The sequence below is a fragment of the Pholcus phalangioides genome, unplaced genomic scaffold (assembly GCF_987345545.1).
Source record: "Pholcus phalangioides strain wild (caught in Gottingen) unplaced genomic scaffold, Ppha-v1.0 ptg000015l_1, whole genome shotgun sequence".
NCBI classification, from domain to species: domain Eukaryota; kingdom Metazoa; phylum Arthropoda; class Arachnida; order Araneae; family Pholcidae; genus Pholcus; species Pholcus phalangioides.
In genome coordinates, this window is record NW_028301608.1 from 95348058 (window position 1) to 95364514 (window position 16457).

A 16457-nucleotide genomic window follows, 5' to 3' on the forward strand; every position below is an offset into this window, starting at 1 on the left:
CAACTTTCTAATTTGAAGTTACAGCACAAGGGGATCGTATAAAAATTTATATATATTCTTTATTTTGTTACACACTGTATGTTCACTCTCAAAACTGGTGTAGGGTAATGTTCGAACGCCTGTTGAGCACTTTTTAAGGTGAAATCATACGTCTACGACGGACGGTTGATGAGATAATGGCCGTGCTAGCACTTACAGGACAACCTGTATATATATAAACTATAGATCCTCTTGTATATAATATGGCGGTGCTGCGTCAGAAATGATCCCAGTATGCGAATCGAGTATTGAAATTCATCATATATATTCCATAACATGAGCTTTTTCAGAAGCATAGCAATATTTTTCTCAGCGGAAAACCAGTTCAACAATAGTTATAGTAGTAGTGCCAAATAGGCAGCAGTATAACCCGAATTCTGCATTACTTTAGTATTGACTTCGAGAATTTTTTTCATTTGCGCCAAGTTTGGCACCTAAAATGGCCTTTCACCGCCGGATCTGGATGAAACTTTTGTAGTATTCGGAAATTCGAGAAAAAATGTTCATTATGGTGCTAGACCCAAAATCATTGCCTTCATAAAAAATAAAAAAAGAGTTTATGACGTAAATGACACGTGTTTTTTGGCAAGAGTATGAAGATAATGACCTTACATTACTGAATCTCCTAGACAAGATATGAAGATATATATCTGTGAGAAGCACGGCTTAAACTTAGTTAACTGAAGAACGAAGATACTAATGTGCGTTGATTGAGAGGACGAGTCTGTTACCGCCCGTACACACTGTCGTGTATGTCGATGAATGAATTTACAGTCGAATCCGGTTATAACGAATTCCAAGATACCGGAGAAATCACTTCGTTATAACGAAATTTCGTTGTAAAGGAATTCCAGGTTTTTGTATTGCTCCTATCAGGTTTTTGATGAGATTTACAAAAGTTATTATTTTACTAAATTTGCTCATTTTGCAGAAATTTTATAAGCACAAAGGATAGATCGATTATGGTTTACTCAATACGTATTTAAAAGTGAGCAGTTGTGTTCCATACTTTCTTACGCAGACCCAGAGCTGTATGAAATAACAGGCTCACTTATCTGTCATCCTTGAGCAACGAACTGCATAAACTAACGGACAACGTTTGTTTCCCTACTTTATGCTGTTCTCTCCCAACTTTTATCCGGGTTTTTAATTCAATTATCTCAGCGAATATTGCACTTGGAAACGCAAAACTTCCCTGTAGTTGTTCTAACTAGACACAGGGCAACAGCTTTTCAATTGAAAAATAAGGAACAGGGAAACAGTATAAAAATTTAGATGATTTTTTTGTTTTGTTTTATCAAACGCTGTATTTTCACTCTCGAAACTGGTACATAGTGATTCCTAAATACATTTCGAGCATTTTTTTAAACCGAAACCAGTCCTCTACAATGAACGGCTTATGAGATAAAGGCCGAATTGGGACTTACAGGGCACCCTGTATATGTCTCTCACTATAAACAGTAAAACAACGAAATGTCCCGAATCACCTGTTACAATAATGGAGGAGGGGGATTCTTCTATCGGTCTGAATATGAATCCTTTTACAAAAATAAAGGAAACCTTTTCTTTTAGAATGAGAAATAAGGGAGGAAGAGAACAACTTAATGTACTACGGTATCCCCATCGAAGAAGACGCGGATCTGCATTTTATAGTCTTGTCCGGATTTACAGCCTGCAGCTGCACATTAGTTCTGTTCTATCGGGATTTTTATGACGATTTTATTACCTTCAGTTAGAGCCATGGAATCGTCCAAAAAAGAAAAAGCTGAGATTGAGTAATACACTTCCCTCCTCGCGCAACTATACTCTCGGATGTCTCTAATTCCTGCGATGTTCTTTCACAAATATACGTACGTAACGTGCTCCTATTTTTCCTCATTGCCCAGATGTATAACTCAAAATTCCTTTTTTCCTGGCTGTAAAAAAAATCTCTGAAAGTTATTTGTGACATGTCTCTTTGTGGAGATTCTGCTCTTTCGATTCAGTATTTCTTTCTTATTTGAAGAATTTTAGATTCATATGAGTCATGTTTTAGGACTGAATATCCTATTATCATATAGAACGATTTTAATATTTGTTCCGAATACTGACATGACTGTATGCTTTGTCTGTGATCCGGCCGTTATAATAATTAAACATTGTTATCATGCGAGACACATATGCATTACCCATTATCTTGAAAAGGCATTATCAAAATTTTCATGTGACGGAAATTTGAATAAAAATGAATAAATTTAAATTCGCTAATAGCTAATGTTCGATAATGTACCGAACTTGTTTTAAACTTGGTCTGTGCTTTTAGTATTGGTATTTCTAAATTAATAGTGAGTGGTTGTTGAATGACGACCATCTTCTCGAAACTATAATGGATATCTTCTGTACCTGCCTACATTATCAATTTAAAAAAATAGTCTCAGTCTGAAAGAAATTTTACCAAGGAAAGTGTCTCAGGAACAAAGAAATTTGATGAAAATGTTAAAAAATCCATGTATTTTTCCTATATTTTTTCGAACAACTTTGGCATAGGGTGAGGAAAATTCCGTACGTCCTGATAGGATGCAATAGACCAAGGGGGTTCTCAAGTAGATGCTTATTAAAAAGGAATATTTTGGATTATGTGACCACACCAACTGCCAACAATTTCGAAAAAAAAAGACACGTAGCTGAATTTAATTTATTTAACAATTTTAACTAATTTATTTAACTATTGCAATATTTGTATATATACAAATATATATATAGATATATATAAAATTATAAATACATTGAGTACATGTTCTTCCCCCACCCCCTCTGGAAAAAGTTTAAATGACGGCCCTACACGTACAGGCAAAACTGTCAAGTGTAAAAACAAAAAGTAATATTTTTCCACGTGATTATTTCCATATTTATCAAAACTTGTTAATTTGTTTTGAGAATTATGCATAATCACCGTTTAAATTGTAATCAAATTTATTAAACTTACTGAGGTAATTGGTGATTATGATTAATAATCATTGTGCTAACTCTCTCTCTCTCTCTATACTGATTTATCACATTTACTGTAAAATGTACACATACTATCAATGACTTCGGTCGCATCTAATTATCCATGACGGCTAATCAGACTAAAACTGGGAGCAGGGGTGTACGCAGGATCGACATAAGGAGGTATCACAAAAGTCTTGCAGGGGTGGCACAAAAGTTTTCTTAATGAGAAATGATCAGGTACCACCCTTCAAAGCACATTAAAAATAACAGAAATCGGTTAATATAGCATGTAAAGAATATTTTCTTTCGATATTTCTGGTTTTTTTTTCTTCAATGAAATATTATTTTTTCCTCCCTAAATTTTGGTCGGCTTGGAGAGAGAGAGTACGGAGTTCTTGAACACCCCCTCCCCATTCGTACGTCTCTGACTGAAAGTTTCAATCCGAATCAGTTGCACACATAACTTATGTAACTCGTAAAGACTAAATAAGAAAGAACAAATCGTAACAGAAAAAGGACAAACTCAAACAACTTTCGCTTCAAGTATCAACGAAAGATAGTAGCAATTCTCGAACACAAAACACGAAGAACTCTGATAAATATACAGGGTGTCCTGAAAGTTCTATTTCGGCCTTTATCTCATCAACCGTTCGTCTTTGAGGTATAGTTCAAATTTAGAAAAGCGCTCAAAATGTGTTCAGGAATTGCCCTGTACCATTTTCGAGAGTGAAAATACGGCGTGTCGTGAAATGAAAAATCTAAATTTTCATGTGGTCTTCTTGTTATCTTACTGCTAATCAAACAACTGTTGCCCTGAGGCCAACAAAAAAAAATTCATGTTTTCAAGTGCAATATTTGTTGAGATATTCAAATTCAAAAATCGGAGGAAAACAACAGCATAAAATAACAAACAGGCTGATTATGCTGTTCTCTCCAGCTTTCACTCGTTTTTGAATTCGAATATCTCAGTGAATGCTATACTAAGAAAGATAAAATTTTTTATTGACTTCCAGAGAGAGAGACAAGGCAACAACTTTCTAATTGAGATTAGAGGAGAGATGGGGGACCGTATCAAAAATTAAGATTTACTTAATTTTATGACACACTGTATTTTCACTCCTAGAACTGGTACAAAGAGATTTCTGAATACTTTAACTGTATTTTCTTTAAATTGGAAATATACCTCTACGAAGAGCGGTTGATGAGATAATTGACGAATTGGGCCTTACAGTACACCTTGTATAAAGGCCAGTCATATATCTCCACACAAAATTTTCTGGGACATGCACCAATTCATCAGGAATTCCTAAGAGTGCTTATGACTTACTTTACCTTACCGCACACTACCGTATATCGACATATGGCAATTTCCATATGACGATATACGGAGTATATCTAGCGATATCTATATATAAATATGTATATAGTATATCAACTAGTGGAGTTGAGTGGGAAATGAAGGCGCCACCTATCGTTGGTCGCCACTCGGGTGCCAGCGTTGATGACTGGAATGCGAGATATCACGTAGTTCCAATACGACTTTGTTGCCGTTCGTGTGAACCAAAGCATAAAGTACCTCGTACAAATCTTTAAAACATATCCGATTAATAATGAAGGAAGGAGAAGTAAAAATCAAATGCTAACGGAATTCAAGAAAAGTTATTCATTAACGCAACGACACGACGAAAGAATCATGACCATCGATGCAGCGTAAACGAAATGATTCGGAAATGAGTGTACTTGAAACATTGTGGCGGTTAATCAACGAGTGTACTTTGCACTTGTATAACTATACATGTGTATATATACATACGTACATTGGAAAGGAAAATGGGTGACTCGTTTCATCATGGATACAGGTCTTAATTTTTTTTTTTTTTAAGTTGTAAGACACACAAGTTTGAGAGAGAACTAAGAATAGACAAAAAAAGCTTATCATAAACCCTGGAGATGATAAATCATCTCGGGGCCAACGTCCATAATCCGAAAACGAGGAGAAAAAAAGAGAAAGAGAAATGGGGGAAAAAAAAATGATCAAATGGAATTAGAGGAAGACATATTTGTTCCATTACCTCGTTTTCCGATTTCCTATCATTCCGGATGTTGGAAGATGTGCAGCAGATGGCAATTCTTTTTAGATCACAGTATTGATCAAACATAGGTTGCCTAGTAAACTGGAATTTAACCCCATATGGTCCCGTGTATTTTTGAATATCATTTTCAGACCCTTTTGCCACAAATATGGTGGTTGCTATTTCTCACTGTAGATTTATTTTTTTCTTTTGACCTCAGAAAGTTAAGCCCTGACTTGAAGGGTTGTGTAAGTTTTGAGTTAGAAATATGGTGAATATGACCTTTGGGGGGCTTTCATCAGAGGGTAGCACTTGAAGTTCAAATTTTACGGGTTTTTTTTAAAGATGGCTTCCAGGTGAAAACGCCTCCAGATAAAGTATGATTTATTATATAAAGTTTATAACAACGAAATTCGGGAATAAATAGTACGTGAAGATACAATGAACGAATATACCCTACATCATTTTGGGTGAGAAAAGTTGTACGAAGTGAATTATTTCTTCACATAAAAAAATAAATATTTGCTGACAATTTATGTTTATGATGCATTTCTTGTTTCAAAAATGCAAAACTATTTTGAAAATTCCAAAAACATTTATGCTCGGGTCTTAAAGGGATATACTTGGCAAATACATGTTTTAAAAAAACATTATACCGATTTCTTTCCCCAGTTTTTTCTCTTTTTTTAGTATTTTAGAAAATACGTCTTTTAGTGTCATGTCGATAGAAATACAGCTATGAAAGTGTAATGGAGTTTCGCCAACGCTTGGCGTTAAAAGCAACTACGCAGATTACACGCGCCAAGCTACCAGAGGAAGAAAAAAATATACAGTTATCACAAAAATTTGTATAAATATACAGTTGTTGCGTGTTTTCGTGTGCGTGAATTCGTGTAAATAAATTCATGTTGTGATTGTTGACAAGTCGTCTCATAGTTAGAGTGGAGTCAGATATGCGTTATTAAATCAACTCAGTCAGCATTCCGAAAAAGGAAGAGTTGATCAACTTTTCCCAAGAATATTAAGAAGAGGCCAACGAATAAAGCGAATACACGAAAATACAAAAAGTCCTAATGCATTTCAACACCAATGGGTGTCGTCTTCAGAGGAAAAATATTCAACCACTAGTCATGCTGACCGAGTTTCCCACTTGGGTTGAATACAAAATCTTAACGCTCGCTTCTGAGCGTGACTAGTGGTTAAATATTTTTCCTCTGAAGATGACACCCATTGGTGTTGAAATGCATTAGGACTTTTTGTATTTCCGTGTATTTGCTTTATTCGTAGGTGACTTCTTAATATTCCAAAAAAAGCACAGAAATTTTTCACATACAAAGAGGTGATTCATTGTTGGTGTCCTTTTTTCAGAGCTGCTAAAACTTTACGTGTCCAGAGATATATAAAACTGCACCAAATCGAGGGAATTCGTAATAAAATTAGAGGTAAAAATTATTCAACTTTGCTGAGAAAGATTTTATCAGTTCACAGATGACAGAAAAATAAAAGGAAATTGTATATTTTACCAAAAATTAAACATTTTAGCTAATCAAAAAAAACCCACTACAATTAACTAGCTTGATGAGTTGATGCATTTTTGCAATAAAAAATATACCTCAAGCACAACTTTTCACTTCCGTTTTTGTAAAAAAAACATTAAGTATGTTTGGGGGTCAGCCAGAGAAGGCCAACTCAAACAGACATAGAGATTTATAGTTCTGTTAATGATAAACTATTCTCCAGATTGGATACACATTATTGATTCCAGTGGTGAAACCAAAGACTTGGCAGTTTTATGAGACTAATTATTCATATAAAAACAAAAGGTATATTGAAGAATGTTATGATGAATAAGAAATAAAGCTGCGATCAAAAAACGATTATGAAATATGCAAAAAAAAAAAAAAATCAAACGTGAACTTGCGCTTGAATTTTAGAGATGATTGATGGTGTTTTGATGAGAAAATATTGGAGAATTTCTTTTTAATAATCTCTCGTATTGAAGTGAGAAAAAAAAAACTAAATTTGACAAGGAATTCAATGTGGGATTTTGAAAAAGAAATGTATGAGATAGCTGCATTGAGAATTAAAAATTGTGAGAATTTTGTCATTTAAATGCTCGAAAATTTAACCTCAGTCATAATTATCGAAAAATTGTTATGTTTATTGTCGATTCCCAGGTGTTTTTTGTACGTGGCCATTTTTTCTTCAATAGGGGGAAAGTGACCTATAATGAGATACTTGCCTAATATGAGACACCCCTTTATCTCTTTTGTGCAGTTGTGACATCTGTTTTTAGAGGTATGCACTATTAGCTCGACGGTAGATGAAGCGGCCAACAACATAACCTTACTCATTTGCATGCGACTCCAGCTTCAGGAGCATATTTAACTGTGCAGCCTGCCCAAAAGTTTTTGAAGATATTTTTGGACGGGTTGTACAACGCGCAATGTAAGTCATTTTTAAACATTTCGTTATTAGTACATACTCAACATTACATGTAGAAGATGTATGATATGCTCTCGATGTTCTAACGAGGATTGTGGGGAAATTAAGGAGATAGTATTTTTGCGCAATGATTGTTATTCATAAAAAAAATTTAATTTGTTATATTATCTTTTCAATTTTGACAATTAATTAAATACAATAAATACATTTTTTCATGCAAATATTTCTTTCTCAGTGTGACTGCACAATATGAGATAGTGTCTCATATTAGGAACCCTTGGTGTCTCATATTGGGCGACCTGTTCCAAAAACACCCGATTCGAACATTTTATTAAAATCATTTTTTGAGTATACTTGCAATATTTTTTTCTGAAAATGCTATCAATATGTTGAATCAGATATATTTATAGTGTACAAAATCAATTTTAGAATTACGAAATTGTTCATCAGGGAATCAGAAAAGCTATTTTAGAAAAAGTATCTCATTATAGGGCACTTTCCCCTATTATTTGAGTAATAATGTTTCCTAAGCATACTATGAAATATAATGTATATGTATGATGATTTTTTGATGTATACGCTTAGAAGAACAGAAACAGTGCTGTAAGCTTGTCATAAACCAATCTATCTTGTGATTGATCCACCTCAACAGAAGTAAAAGTCGATTAACAAGTTGTGAAAGAAGGAAAGACAGTTTTCTGATCTCACATCCTACGCTTGCTATATATATAAACAATACAATTTTTTATGTAATCCTCTATAATCGAGGTGGACGAGTTTACTCGCCCTTGTCAAGAAAGCAATTAAAGATGCCTTAGACTTGAAGATATAAAAGTGGAGATATCTCGCTTTTTTTGTTGTTAAATTTTATTGGAAAAGAAAATAAGGAAAAGGTTCCTGCGCAATTTGTTCCTAAGAGAATGATATGGCAGATGTACCAATTCGTCAAAAAACCCTCAGAAGATTGTTTACCATGTGCAGTTGAGTAAGGTACCTACAGTGATTCACCGAGATTATGGGTGTTTGGCAAATGAACATGCAATGTAAAAGGTCATAATCGAACTCAGAGTCATACGAGAATATTTTAGTGCAAATGCAGTTCTATTGAGCAAAGATGTTTTGTTGATACACTGGCACTTGCCACAGTGGTACTGAATCAAGAGCATACTAACGGAAAACAATTGTTCTCATAATAATGTTATAGTAATTATAATTATTCTATAGTTTTGCTGAGATACCATATTCGATAGAAGTCAACGTAATTCGATATCTACAAATAAATACCATTTTCAGTGCATTATCAAGAATAAATTGACATTTTTTTAAAGATTTACGAAATGTTTTGATTATGCATAATTTGCTCATTCTATGGAAATTCAATCATTTTATTATCACAAAAAATGAGTAACTTTGCCTGGTTTTAATTTTTAAAAAATTAAAACCAGGTTTTTTTAAAAAAAAAACCAATCATTTTATGTTTACAAGGTTATTTTTTCCGCATTTTCTCAGCCAGAACTGTCAGAGTTTATACAGGAAACACTCTGCTGTCAGGTAGTTATTGTTTTACTTGGTCATGTGATACATAATGACTAGAACATAAATCTAATGGCCGTGTTGAGCCTTGCAGGGTCGAATACATTTGTGAATAAAAAAAGATATTGCATTTTTAAAATTAACGAGATATGTTTGAATTTCTGAACAACTGAGTCATAATCGAACTCATATTCTATGAGTAACACAAAATTATTTCTCGTATTTTCGAACGAACTTATTGATATAATAACGTCGAAATTTTACATCAGGAATTTTGCAGATACAAAAATATTTATTGGGTTGATATTGAAATTAAGCCAAAATAAACGGTTTATTTTGTGCTTTCATTCCAAATTTCTCAAATTGTCGAAAACAACACGCGAGAATAATCTCCGAAATACAAATACAAATACAACGCCACAACAGGCAAATTGCCCAACGAGGTGGCTGACTTAAGAACATCATGGATCCCCGAGCCCCAACCTACTACTGCTACACCACACATGCACCCCCCCCCCGCGGAACCCCCCAACGAATCGGTACATGCGGGAATGTGCGTGTACGTGTAGTGCAAACCTGACGTAAAGTGTGTTTCTGTGTAATGCTTGTTATGTGTAGTGCTGTCATCTGCCCCCAGTTTTACAAACTATGAGTGAAGTGTTATGGTTGAATGATTTACCGTTGTAGGACTGTTGCTCTCTGTGGCGAGACTTTTTAACGGGGAGATCGGCTCGCATTTGCGCCTTGAAATTGGGAACCACAGAAAACCAACTTCAGCCGACCACCACTGTGGGGTTCGAACCCGGATCCTCGCATCACGAGTCCGGCACTATAACCACTCGACCACCACAGCGGAAAATTATTCAGTTTTATTTCTGACTTGTAATCAGGTGGTTGGATTTTAGTTCAGTCAATTTCTTCACGTCCCGGGTACCAAAAAACATTTACACAAGACACGAATAAGAAATATTTTGTTGCATGGCATCGTGAATCGCACGTATCCGCATTCAGTAGCGTGAGAGTTTTCTGACAGGCTGATTTCTTTTTCGGTTTTTTTTGTGTATTCACACTGTTTCTTGTCCATTGCTGTTAGTCAAGATCATACATCTTCGTATGTGTGAGAGAAATGTAAAAGCCACTTTACCATACCGTTTCTTCTTTTTTACATCCACCAGCGCACACAATGCCAGGCATTTCGAAGTAATTTCTGCCCGTGGGATTCTTTCTTCAAAACAACTTCTTGCCTGTACGAGTTTCAAACCATTTTTTTTCTCTCCCCTTTTGCCTCGATTCTCGTTTCTCCGAAGATTCAAAGAATAGTTTTCTTTCTCTCCAGGATCATTTTCCGAATGCTTTTCAGGGGGAAAAAAATGCCTCTATTTCTGGAGAGAGTTTACATCTTTTGCGTTTTTCTTTGCACAGGGAAAGGAATGAGCTTGTCCACGGAGAAAAAGGTGGTTTCTTCTTTTCCAATGGAACTATTCATTGAATATCTGCTGTCTGATAAGATAGGAGTCAGAAGAAGGTGCGACGATACTGCGGAGCTTATTCTCTTTTCGCACTGCAAAATAGTCTTCGCAAATTCTTTTGAATCCTTTGGATATTTGAATTTTCCAAGATATAGGTTTGCATTAAAATATTTGAGCCCGGATTATATGCACTTAGAAAGGGGAAAAATATGCACACAAAAAGCTGAAATATGCGCACAGAATGCTGAATTATCGCACTAAAAATGCTGAAATATCGCACTAAAAATTCTGAAATATACACTAAAAACGCTCAAATATACATTTAAAAAACCCCGATGAAATATGCACTACTAAACCAGACATGCACCTCCAAATGAATTGGTACATATTGGAATGTGAAGACACATATTGTTAACCTAACGTGAGTTTGTTTCTGTGTAATGTGTGTTAGTTGTTAGTGCTGCCATCTGTCGCATCAGTTTTGCTAACTATTGAAATATGCATTGAAAAATGTCGAGATATACCATGAAATCAAAAATACGTGGGAAAAATTAAAAAAAAATCCATCAAATGCCATATACAAAACAAATTTAAGTACATGCAAACATTGAAAAAAAAAACCCCATGCATTTTGAAGCGTCGAAAAATGGAAAAAAAACATTAAAATTTCATGAAAATGTGAACTTAAAAATACTGTAACCAAATATGAAATTTCTACTAACGGCTGTATATGTACTGAAATAAGTTCTTGCCCTGTTTGTTCCGAGTCTAACAAAACGTGCTCATTTTTTCTGAGTGCAATATTAGCCGATATATCAAAAAGCGTTGAAAATAAGGTAAAGAACAACATGTAGGGTGCATAGCAAATAGTGGTGGGGGGGGGGGGTATAGCATTTTACTGGCGAATCGTTGATCCTAGAGGTCTACTTCCAATTAGAAAACGTGCAGTACTCAGATATGTCATTGTTTTATTTTTTTCATAAATTACGAAATAAAGTGTTTTTAGAGATTTAGATGGCTTTTTTTCAGCCAGAGATATCAAGGAAACAGTTATTTTCCGGATATTATGCTGAGGTGAGCTTTAGATGGAAAAAAAGCCATCTAAATCTCTTTAAACCGTCCCACCCGGGGGCCATTTCCTGAAGTTAAGAGAGGCTACTACTGCCTCTACTTCAGCGCCTCACGACACAGTGCGTGAAATTAGGAAGGCAGATTCATGTGTCTCCAGTGGTGTAGATGGTAGCATGCTTGCCCGGTATGCAAGAGGGCCTGGGTTCGAGTCCCGGCGGAGACGTGATGACTTTTCTTTCCGAGCTCACCTCAGCATAATATCCGGAAAATAACTGTTTCCTTAAAGTGTTTTTGTTATGAATATAATCAATATCACGAAATTTCATGAATCGATATCATGAAATTTTTAAATCGAAAAGTCACATAATGAAAATGATCAGTCACAAAAATGTAGTGTGATATCTAAATTTTCTATGAAGAAATTTCAAGAAATGTCTGGCACTGTTTCGGATCACTCTTTAGTCAAAAGGTAAATCAATTTTAAGGTAAACTTTTAGGTGAATTTTTCACAACAAAAATGTAAACCAACAATCAAACACTTTTTGAGAGAATTTTGTAACAACATTTAAAACAATTTTGGAGTCGATTTTTTATTCATACCTATGGGCTGTCGTTCGGTGCAATAATATCAAATGTAAGAACTTATTTATTCGAAATTTTCATTCATTTTAGACTCAACCAAGAGAACAGTTTGCAATGTTTTTGTTTTATCATTTTTCATAAATTACGAAATAAAGCATTTTTGTTATGAATAGAGTCAATATTATGAAATTTCACATACTACTCAATGCATAAGAATTTTACTTACAGTGTGATTCTAAATTCAGGTACTTCAAGAGGTGATAAAAGACACCTAGACACAAGCATTTTTGATAGAGTCTGTGGTCGAATCGCAATAGCAAAAATGGTAAAGGGTTTTTATAGAGAGTGCACAACAGCACTTCACCAAAAAAGAAATATCATATTTTTCCGACAGATTTGCTGCAATAAGTGCAATGAACTTCGAGGGTGCAGGGTATTGCTATGTGGTAGGACTTCTCATTTTGCCACGTGGGTTACGCAAATTCTACCGCAAGTCATTACACCGCTTGATCATTATTTGGAGCTGCATAACCTTGAAGGTCCTTACACCAATAATAACAGACTCAAATTGAATCCGAAGGTGTATTCACCCCCGAATGGTTCATAGCATATATCACAAGTGCGTCTGAAAAATATATGTGTTTTTTAGTGAAGTGCTGTTGAGCACTCTCTAAAAACCACCCTCTACCGCCTCCGCTACTGCGATTTGACCGCAGATTCCACGATCAAAAATTCCTGTTTAGGTGCGTTTTGTTAATTCTAAAAGTTTTTCCATGAATTTAGAATCACTCTGTCTTCAATCATTGCTATAAAAAATCAAACTTCGAATCAAAAACCACTGGGTGAAATTTCGAATCTTTTAAAGCTAAAAATTCGTTATTTTCGATGTATCAGGAGTAATTTAGAAAATGCAAAATATTTGGAAAAATTAAAAAAATCATGTTTATTTTAACAGAACTGAAAGATAATTGTTCTAAAAGTCCTGTCTTAACAAAGAATGGTCGATTCGTGCAATGCTCAACATATCTTTTTTTTGCCAAAAAATAGGAAGAAAAAATATATTATTAGAGTAACTCTCTTTTCTTTATTAATATTATGACGGAGAATATTCCTTTTTCTGCTGTACCAGAGCAGGATGCCATTAGCAATAATGATTATTTAATTATCTTCTAACGGAAAAAATTTCAGAAATATTCTTTTGGTCTTCAAACATTATTCTAAAAACAGTATTATCCAAACAATTAGAGGTTAATAAGGGCTTCATCATTATTCTCAACGGTTTTGGGGAGCATTCTTAGTAAGGGTAATTCAATAATGTTCGATCAACAACGATTTCGAAAACTTTCTTATTCATCATTGTTGCAAAATCTGCCGATTTTTGCCGACTGACCCATGTTCAACTGCTGTTCACATGGAACCCTACTCCACTAAAGTCGTCAATGGTGATTATAAGGAACAGTTTTTTTTTCAAAAATAACGATTTATCAATTACTTAAAAAAAATAGTGGTCCAACAATGGTGCTGAACATGTTTCAAAAATGACGTCTGAGCATGATTGCTTTAACAATGACAGCTGAAAATGATTATTTCAACAATGACAGCTGAAAATGATTATTTCAACAATGACAGCTGAAAATGATTATTTCAACAATGTTACCTGAACATGATTATTTCAACAATGTTACCTGAACATGATTCTTTCAACAATGTTACTTGAACATGATTCTTTCAACAATGTTACCTGAACATGATTCTTTCAACAATGTTACCTGAACATGATTCTTTCAACAATTTTACCTGAACATGATTCTTTGATTCTTTCAACAATGTTACCTGAACATGATTATTTGAGGGACCATATCTGAGCATGATTGTTTCAGTGTTGTCTTTTAACAATAATGAATCAATAACGGTTCTTAAACAATCTTCAATCAATTAAGATAAATCATCGATGTATTTTATATAAATTAAATATGTGATTCGGAAATAGTTTTTCCTTCTTTTTTTGTAAAACAATACCGATCCTTGGATAATTTAAGAAAAAAAAATAGCGATTCATAACTGTTTTTTTTTTATGCAATGATTAATCAAAAATTTTTTGGATATTCATTAATCATGATGGATATTTGAATATCAGAAACATTGATCAGAAACATTCCTTAAAATGGTTCTACAGTTGTCTCTACACAATAATTATTCAACCATGTTTTTCCCCTACGCATTAATGATTCAACAATCATTAATGCGTAGGATCATGAGCAAAATCAACTTTTGAAGGGGACACAAAAGAGGGAGAGTCTCTTGAGAGAAGGGACAAAAATTGTCTTCCCGAGAAATTTTGAGGTATTGTTATTTTTGTTATACCCTTTAAAAGGAATTACAATTAACAGAAAATTGGTTAAAATAGCACAAAAAAACCCGTATTTTCAATCGATATTTTAATTTTTTTTAAATCGAAATATTGAACTTTTTTTCTAAATTTTTGGGGGGCATGGTCTTCTTATTCCTCAACGCCCTGCGTATGCCCCGAAACCCAATTAGAAAGTTGTTTCCCTGGTTCTCCTGATGCCAAAAAAAAAATCGATATTTCTAAGTGAAATTAATATTCATTGAGATATTCGAATTCGTGAAACGGAGGAAATTTGCGGGTATGGGATACAGCGTTGAATGCGGGTAAAACGGATTTTCAGCATTTAGAGCTGTTTTTTCATTACTTTCTTCCGTGTTTCGAATTGGAATGCCTCAGTGAATAGTGCGTTAAGAAACTTGTTATTAATATTTTTCTTTTGGCATCACAAGAGACAGGGCAACAAATTTTTAATTGGGTTTCGGGCCACACGGGGAACCGGTTCACCAGTGAAATGCAATACCCCCATTTGCTATGCACCCTGTATATTTTACACCTTAATTTACCATTTAAGCAAACTAAAAAAATCCCTTGAAATTAATTAAATTTCTACGTTGATGCATTATTTCAATAAAAGATATTCTAACACCAATTTAGATCAAATTTTGTGATGCATTTTTGAATACATGTTTATGGTGATGAACCATAGATGGTTCATCACCATGAACTATATGAACCATAGATGGTTCATATAGTTCGTCAAAAATACTTTGTGAAAAGCTTAATCTCGGAACAGATTGTGTGAAAGGGTGAATATAGTACGCTCCTGATAATTGCGAGTTATCTAATGGTATAGTTCGTATTAAAATTATCTAAGGTTTGGTATTTTTGTATATAAAAATGGTATTTAACTTGAGAAAAGTTTTACATAAATCAACATCTACATAATGATTTGAAACCTCGCCATTTTATATTATATTGTGCCGTACTTTCTTAAGTGCCTTCACCAGGCATCAACCGAACAGATTAGAAACTTCTACTCAGTAGTTACACTTGACACATCACTGTTTTTTCCTTAAATATTGTATAGAAATATTTTGAAGTAACTTTATAACATTTTTGCTACTGCATGTTGGTAGCTTTAATATATTGTACATGTTTCATGTAAAAGAAGAAACAAATCTTGTCAGGTATAGTGACAGAAACGTCCGGAAAAATTCAAAACATTTTTGAACGTGGGAAAAGAGCCAATAAAAATTTCACTTTAAACTGACGTTTTAGCAGATGGTCTTTACTGTCAGTATTAAAAGGAATTTACGTCACCTTGATCTTCAAACGTATCATTAGGAAAAATTATATCAGTCACAGTTTATTTCTTGGTTATCTCTTGTCTTATGAGATAACGTAAGGGAAAAAAAAAAACAACAAACGCGTGATGGATTTCAGTTTTTTTGATAAATGCATCACGGAAAATGAATGATGAATGACTAAAAGCTCACCACGTTCGTGACGGCGTTCAAACATTTTCAGTGAATTTATTGGCCTTGTGGACTGACAACTGAGGAAGCTTGTTATTCAACGTAGTGAGTTCGGTTTCTCTTTCCTCATAGGTTTCTGAAAATAATGTAATAAAAATAAAAGTTTTCAGAAAATGGAGAAAATTTCACGATATCATAACTTAATAATTATAATCGATAATTAAATTTAAAAATGTCATTTGACAGTATGAAAACACACGTGGCTACTTGGAGAGATACATATCCTCTTTTTATGTCTTACCTAAAAAGTTTCAGTAATTTGATTGCATTAAGTGCGTGATTGATGACTGCGATATGCGTGATTGATATGCATATTATACATACATAATTTTTCATTCAAAAACTACCTTGCGAAAACCTAAATGTCATTTATTCATTCCTTTTTGCGGTT

At 34.1% G+C, this 16457-nt stretch overlaps 1 protein-coding gene across 1 annotated transcript in view; it reads right to left on the reverse strand.

Annotated features, from left to right (window-relative positions):
* The window catches only part of LOC149077106 (dopamine receptor 2-like), a 116034-nt gene that overhangs the window by 49205 nt on the left and 50372 nt on the right, over window positions 1–16457 (reverse strand). Inside the window, exon 2 of the mRNA XM_089242684.1 lies at window positions 16028–16142. The gene's annotated coding sequence lies outside the window, so the exon portion shown is untranslated. The remainder of the gene's footprint in view (window positions 1–16027; window positions 16143–16457) is intronic.